This window comes from Oreochromis niloticus, linkage group LG12, assembly GCF_001858045.2.
Source record: "Oreochromis niloticus isolate F11D_XX linkage group LG12, O_niloticus_UMD_NMBU, whole genome shotgun sequence".
Taxonomy (NCBI): Eukaryota; Metazoa; Chordata; class Actinopteri; order Cichliformes; family Cichlidae; genus Oreochromis; species Oreochromis niloticus.
This window is the reverse complement of record NC_031977.2, coordinates 3,657,894-3,665,991: the sequence shown is the minus strand read 5'-3', so window position 1 is coordinate 3,665,991 and position 8,098 is coordinate 3,657,894. Positions and strand designations below refer to the sequence as shown.

Here is an 8,098-nt window from a genome sequence, read left to right as displayed (position 1 = left end):
AACATTGGCCACTGAGAGGAGAGGCACGACTGCTGGAGCTAGTTGTCCTTGAACAATTTGTGGAGGGACTTCCTGGAGAGACAGCAGGGTGGTTGCGCTACATTCAGCTGGCAAGCCCAGAGGAAGCAGTCATGCCGCCGGAGGACCACCTAGTGGTGAGGCTGGAAGAGGCCAGAGGTCATGGTTGGCCGGCAAATGGGAGGTTCCTCAGTTCTGCCCTGGCACTACCGCCTGCGGAGCAGCCACAGTGACTTGGGGCCACCAACTTTTCTTTCTCTGATCTCAATCCAAAGGTCCTGGCAACTAGAGATGGAGCTTCCGACTCACAGGGGGGGCACACAAATGCCAAGGCAGGAGTCTCAGTCTCAGATCGGTAAAGCGTGTTTCTGGATTATAATGTTTTTGTTGTTGCGTGTTCTTTTTCTTTGGAGCTGCACTTGTCCACCTCCCAAGGGGTACCCCAGATACTGTACCTCCAGCCGTCCAATGACACACTTTTTCGAGTTGGAAATGAGCCCCACTTGTCTCAAGGACTCCAGGAATGCGACAAACTGCTGCATGTGCTCTGCCCAGGTGTTGCTGTGCATGATAACATAATCCAGGTAGGTGGCAGCATATGCAATGTGTGGCCACAGCACCCAGTCCATTTGGCACTGGAAAGTGGCTGGGGCTCTGAACAAGCCAAACGGAAGTGTGACAAATTGGTAAAGTCCATTCGTAGTGGAGAAGGACGTTTTTTGCTTGGACTCTGGAAACAGGGGAATCTGTCACTAGCCTTTGACCAAATTCAGTGTTGTGAAAAAAAGAGCAGAGTAATAGAAATAACAGAGATAGGCTGATTAATTTTTAAGAGTGAAGCACTAATTAATGGTAGGACTACTTTGAGCAGTCTCATAGGAATGGTTTGGAGGAAGTAATTACTGAAGTTAACTCAGAAAGATCAATTAGAGAAAAATATTCTGAATAAATATCAATGGTACTAAAAGTAGCTCTACATAATGTTAAGTCTCTGAGATGGTGATGAGTATTTCTTTTTTCTCTAATGATTAAAATTTTATTTGTGAAGAAATTCATGACATCATTACTAATTAAGATCCTCTGCCCCCGCACTGTTTAATTATGGACTAATAACAAAAGTTTTAAAAAGAGACTTTTTCATTTGATTCAATTTTATATGATGGATTCTGCATAAAAATAGAATGCTGAAGGCTGAAAGGTCTATTGCTTTACTACCTATTCACATTGAGTATCATGTTTTTAAAAAGTAAATAAGTAATCAGTAATTAGTAGCTATTTACTATTTTCAAGTAACTTGACCAGCACTGCTTGTAACTGATAACAAGGGTGTATTTTTAGTGATTCAAGCAAGATTTTGAGAATTTTCAAAGACTGCTATCTCTTACTCTTACAGATTTATTTACACATTTACAAATCTTGTATGAGCATGCACAAATCCCTGTGTGCATACTCCAATTTCTGTGTGTTTAATAAATCTCTACACAGATTTACAGTAAATACATAAATGTGGCTTGAGTTACACACCCATAAATGATTTTTGCTACAATTACCCATAGGTTTGGGACAGGCACTTGAGGTAGACTAACTTGTGTCCCCCTGTGGGTGGGTCGTTGGCATTCACAGATATTATATTTTGGTACTGTTTTTAGTATTAATTTCATTTCAAAGTTTTCTTTTCAATTTAGTCTTAGTTTTAAAAATGTGTATGCTTATTTCAATTGAATTTTTGTTGTTTGAAAAGTATTTCACTTTATTTGAGTGTTTGTTAGCTTTGTGATGTTTTCAGCCACAAGATTTACAACATTTACAGCAAGCTTTACAGTGCAAATGCTTTGTTACAGGGACATGCTAGACTCAGCAAACATATTAACCCATTTGTTTTTTATTTTTATTCTACTGAGGCTTGTGAGTACATAATGTTAACTCAGTTATGAAACAATATTGTGAATGTTGCCAATTTTGTAAAAGCTCAGCAATCTGAGCACAGCGCACAACACTGCTCAAGAGCATAGCATTGCCCCTTTTACTGTTCAGGTGTCCAATGGTCTTTGTGTCATTCATGGTTTTCTTCCTCACATTTTCACTGCTTAACGGAACAAGCTGCTGAATTAGCCTTTGCCGCTCCTCCCTCTATCTATACCATGAGAATAGCTGTTGCAGGCTGTGTTGCTATGGTGACACACTCCCCTTTTCCTCTCCAATGTCGGATCCATTTGGAATGGTGCTCTGATAGCAAGCTCAAATCTGGAGCTGTAGAATAGAAATATTGTGGTATTGATCACATGCAGACAGAACTGGGAAGCGTTTCAAAACTGGTGCAGTGCAGACAGATGAACACTGATGTGAACACAACATATACACATGAGATCTCATGTGTACACAAGACTCTTAACAGCAAAAAGGGAAAATGTACATTAGATAAATTTTTATTTATATAGCATCAAACCCCAACAGGCACTTTAAACTGTAAGGTAAAGACCCGAAAATAATACAGAGGAAACTCTAACCCCAACAATCAGATGACCCCCTTCCAGCAAAGTACAGGGTGGGCCATTTATATGGATACACCGTAATAAAATGGGAATGGTTGGTGATATTAAAGTCCTGTTTGTGGCACATTAGAATATGTGAGGGGGCAAACTCCTCAAGATGGGTGGTGACCATGGTGGTCATTTAGAAGTCGGTCATCTTGGATACAACTTTTATTTTTTCAATAGGAAGAGGGCCATGTGACACATCAAACAAACAAAGGTCTCCAAGGTCTCCCGATCTGACCCCCTTAGACCTTTTTCTTTGGGGTCATCTGAACGCAATTGTCTATGGTGTGAAGATACAAGATGTGCAGCACCTGAAACTACGGATACTGGATGCCTGTGCTGGCATTTCTCCTGCGGTGTTGCTATCAGTGTGTGAAGAGTGGGAGAAGAGGGTTGCATTGACAATCCAACACAATGGGCAGCACATTGAACACATTTTATAAGTGGTCAGAAACTTGTAAATAACTCATGAAAGAATAAAGTTACATTGAAACCAAGCACACCATTGTTTTTCTTGTGACATTACCAATAAGTTTGATGTGTCACATGGCCCTCTTCCTATTGAAAAAATAAAAGTTGTATCCAAGATGACCGACTTCTAAATGGCCACCATGGTCACCACCCATCTTGAGGAGTTTGCCCCCTCACATATACTAATGTGCCACAAACAGGACTTTAATATCACCAACCATTCCCATTTTATTATGGTGTATCCGTATAAATGGCCCACCCTGTAGTGTAACATTTTTTTACTGTGACAAGTATGGTTTGTCATGAAAGAAAAGTATATTTTAAACACTTTATTTGACTACTTTTATGATTTAAATGGCACAAAGGAATATGAAGATAAAACCAGTCTTATCAACCTTTACCTAAATACTAGCTTTGGAACTTTTTCAATATTGTGATATTTCACAATTTTTAGTGTCTGGCACAAAAAAAACATTTTCTAATGAACACAACCAAATTTACTAATAACCGAAGCATCTGGCATACTTCTTAGGCACCTTGTATGTTGCACCTTTCTGCAGCTCCGATAGTTGGCTAACCTACCTCTGTGCTATTTGATCTTAACCTCTAGTCTCCTTCTCCATGGAGGGTACTGCTCCTTGTGGCTGTTCAACTTATAGCCAAGCATCTCACTGATCACTGCTGCCCTGGTGTAGATCAGCTTGTTAGTCTCGGTAATGCTGGCTGTAGGTATCGTCCGTAGTGCTGCATTTCAGTTTTTCTCCATTGGTTTGGCTCATTTCTTGAAACAGAGATTACATTCTCAAAACTCTAAGATCATTTGGCAAAACATTCTCACAGTTCAGCACAACACTATAGCTCACCTGCAAAAGCTCATATCTCTTCCAAAACTGTTCACTCAGGCTTCAATCTAAATCCCTTTCCCATCTAAACAGTCAGTGTCTCCAAAATGGCAAAGATCCTTCTCAATAGCTTTGGCTCATTTATAATGAGAGACAACCAGTAACTGACTTACATTTACATACTGGTAGCGCAGCTCCTTCACTCTGTCAGAGTTCCTCTCAAATGGTACCCTGTAGATTTGTTTCATTATCATCTGATGCTCCTTCAAAACCCGGTCTATTGTGGAGATGCTTATTGTGTTTATATTCTGGAATATATGATTGTCCTGAAGGATGGCATCACGGATCTGTCTCAATGTGATGGCATTATTTGCCATCACCATGTTACAAGTCTCTCTTTCCTGTTGTTCATTGAGCAGTTTTCCTCTGCCACCCACGCGAGGTTGTCGTCCAATCCTACACAGAATACAGTAAGTTACCAGTGTAATTGTATTATTGTTTTACTGACAGTAACTTCACCACAATCCTAATGCAACATTGCACAGTGACTGGAATAGTACTCTAAACTGTATAAATTATGTAATTCCATAGTTTACAGTAAATTGTTCAATATCTTTCTTGTCATATTTAGTATCACAACATTCCACTAGTCCTCTCCACCTGCTAGTATAGACCTACTACTGTAGGCAGATGCACACAAAATCTCTACAGTAAGTTATACATTTTTTGCCTCACGCACAGTGCCCTGTCCTATACAACATATAATTCCATCATAGATTACATAGAGTACATACCTGTTTTCCCTGCGAAAGGTTTGGATGATGGAGGAGACTGTAGAGCGAGGCACATTAGGCTGCACTAGACGACCTGCCTCTGCCATTGTGAGGCCACGGTTTATGACATGGTCTATAATTGTGGCCCGAATTTCATTCGGGACAGCACAGTGTCTTCGCGCACCTCGGCCTCTTCCCCCTATTCCTCCACGACGCATTCTCAGTCCTCCTCCTCCTCCTCCTCCTCCTCAAGGGAGACCTTCCCCTTGTCCGTTTGCTTGGCCTTGTCTATCCATGTTCAGAGATTGGACTGGCTCTGGTCAAGCTCTATATATCTGTGTTTGGCAGCACACAATCATGGAACACACCTGTGTGTGACACTCCCCCTTCGTTAGTCTAGTTTCACCTGACTGTCAATGACTGTCATCAATTTATCAAATATTCAAAGAAATTCATATATGGTATTCATGGTATTATGTTCTTGACCAGTTTTGACAATTGAACAGACAGTTGTGCATGCGAGTACTTATACAATGAAATCATGCTGACATGTTTTGGAGAGAATGATCATTAGACTGGGAATCAACTAATCAGTTTAGATCTACAAGATCTATTCATTTGGAAAATGTGCTAAATGTGGGCTAACTGTATAACTGTAGGCTACTTGTACTTAATCATTTGCAAAGATGCACTGAGACAATTGAGACATGTACTACTAAGGCATTTGCCATTTGATAAAATGAGTGAGAAATGCCATTCTATTGTGAATATTTGCCAAGCGGTTTGGAGGTTTGTGCATGTTATTTTGAGAATGTCATTTCTGTTTCAAGAAATGAGCCAAACCAATGGAGAAAAACTGTAACATCATCTAGCAGACCTTCTGAGGGTACTTCACGCAGTGTTGATAACCGGATACAGAGGATCCAGGTTTCAAGCTTCGCCATGATCTATCTTTCAGGTCAGTTCCTCTTGCACTCAACAATCCTTCTTCAATTGCACTTGGGGCTTGGTACCCAATCTCAGGTGGGGGTGATGATATCTTCCCCCTGACCTGGTGTCCTGGCTCCCCCTTGCCGTAGCATTTGTGTTGCACCTCGTCAATCTCTAGCTGTGAGAGCAGTCCTTTCTTTCGAATGTTGGAACACTGAGCTACTAGTTGTTTCGCTGTCAATGTGGATGTTGGGTAGGGATGGGTATCGAAAACCGGTTCTTGTTGAGAACCGGTTCCCACTGTTTCAATTCCTTGGAATCGTTTGCCATTTTTGCAGACGATTCCCTTATCGATTCCAGTCGCCCCGAATGACGTCACCACGTTGCGGAGCGTCGGAGCGTACCTGGCAGGAAACACGGCGCCTAAGCGGCTCAAACGCTTAAAAGTTCGGTTATACTTTACGAGAACGGATGACAACAGGGCAACTCGCAATACTTGCAAAGTAGATATTTCATTAAGGGAGGAAACACTACGAATATGCAAAAGCATTTGCTCACAAAACACGCGATGAACTTAAATGAATGTTGTGTTTTTAATTCTGCTCCGGACTCGTGAATCTCAACCCAGCAGCAGCGGTAACGTTCGCACGTCCTCTCCCGTTAATGCGGCAGGTAAATAATCAACTAACAGTGCATGTTATGTTAGCGCGATCTGCCTTATTACAAAACCTGCCATTACTGTGCATTTAGGTGACCGTGATGAGAATCGATAAAGAATCGAATCGTTAAACAGAATCGAAAATGGAATCGGAATCGTTAAAATCTTATCAATACCCATCCCTAATGTTGGGTATCGAAGATTCCATAGGTCCCTCATCCTATTCATATATAGCATGAATTCATTGACAATTGGTTGACAAATTTAAATATTCTTCTTCTGGAAGTGAAATTCTTACAATAAATATGCCACAGGGTTAGCCTGATCACAACTTTCAGTCACAAAACTGACACTGTGCCTCTTTATTAAATCCGGCAGCTTTTTGACATCAAAAGAAGTATTTTGGCTGCCGCAGATGTTTGTTAGTTAAGTTTTGTAAATATTCCTTCTTCTTTAAAACGCTAACCTTTGTAATGAATAAATGTTTTTCAAAGGTTATTCTCATCTATATGACCTCCATCACATCGGGGCGATGTAAGATGCAAGTTTTGTAGTTCATCTTCTCGACATTTTAGTTTCACCACAATGGACATCTGGGTCATGTTGTTAAGGACGGACAAGTGTTGGCTGTTCCATTCTCAGTACACCGCTCTTCTCTTTTCCTAAGTCCTTAGCAATTCTCCTACTCACTTTTCCTTGACCTTGATGATGTTTTCATTGAGGTCTACCTATGCTAAATTTAGAATCACCAATTAACTTTTGGACTGTGGAAGGACGCTGTAGTACCCGGAGAGAACCCATGCAGACAAATGCAAACTCCAGAAAAAGAATACAGATAATAAACAAAATTAGAAAGTCAACAACTCAAAAACAGTGGGTGAAAAATGCCAGGACCGTGATATAACTAAAGATTCAAATGAAACAAGAAAATAACTCAAACATAAAGTATACTTTTAAGAAAATTCAAAACCTCATCTCTAATTATTACTGATCCTCATCAGGGAAACCAATAGACACAAAAAAATTCAGTCCCTAACTCTCTCCATGCATGAGACCTGAGGGACCTTTGCATCCATCAAGGAAGCATCCTAGGCACCTACAGTGTGAGGTGTTCCAGGCATGTCACACCAGCAGTATGAAGGTAAATATGTTGTAGAAAAAATACATGTATTTCGAAGTTTTCACTGCAACCTCTCAAATCACTGAATACATGTGCTCAACTGCGCCATCTAGAGTTACAAATTCAGTCATTCCGTGGTTTCACACACTTCTTGCCAGAAATGTGTTGCAAAGCTGGCACTTGTAGCTGAAGGAGGGTAGGGGGTGGTGGGGGCGGAGGGAACGGGAGTGGAGGTCAATCAATCAGAAAGCACAAGGCCAAGCGGGCTCTGTCCTCTGTCCGCCATATAGGATTCACAGTAAGTTTCCTTCAAAACTTTGTCTTTAGTACATTAGCTCTGTCATTATTGTGGAAATTAACATATTCACAGAAATCCCTCATTCCAGGAGCAACAGCAAAAGCCAGAGAGTGCACAACCATTTTAGCTCACGGTAACAATGATAGTTAACTAGCTAGCCAGAATATATACACTAATCAGTGTGCTGCTGTGACATTAGCATTAGTTGTCATGGTCCTGGGTCAGTGACACAGCGTTTTGAGTTTTTGTATTTTGTTCATTATTGAACTTTGATTTTGTCACTGTTTATCTTTTCTAGTGTTTTGGTTTCTGTTTCTGTGTTCCATGCTTGCGGTTCCCTCCTAGTCAAGTCCGCGTCTGTTATGTTTCCTGTTTTACTTTGAAAGTCTGTGTCCTATGTAAATCCACTGAGTTTTGCTTCCCCTGTCTCCTTATGTCAATTACTCCCAGC

The 8,098-nt window shown here is 40.8% G+C and overlaps 1 long non-coding RNA gene across 2 annotated transcripts; it reads right to left on the bottom strand.

Moving 5' to 3' along the window:
- Positions 1-1,768: 1,768 nt before the first annotated feature.
- On the bottom strand, positions 1,769-5,354 carry LOC106097079 (uncharacterized). Of its 2 annotated transcripts, XR_002063992.2 has the most exons (4): positions 4,663-5,354; positions 4,042-4,324; positions 3,609-3,807; positions 1,769-2,268 (listed from the first exon to the last, which is right to left on the bottom strand). It is a non-coding gene; the product is annotated as an uncharacterized LOC106097079 (long non-coding RNA). The 2 variants fall into 2 exon arrangements; XR_002063991.2 differs by lacking the exons at positions 1,769-2,268; positions 3,609-3,807 and having other exon boundaries at positions 3,863-4,324.
- Positions 5,355-8,098: the final 2,744 nt, after the last annotated feature.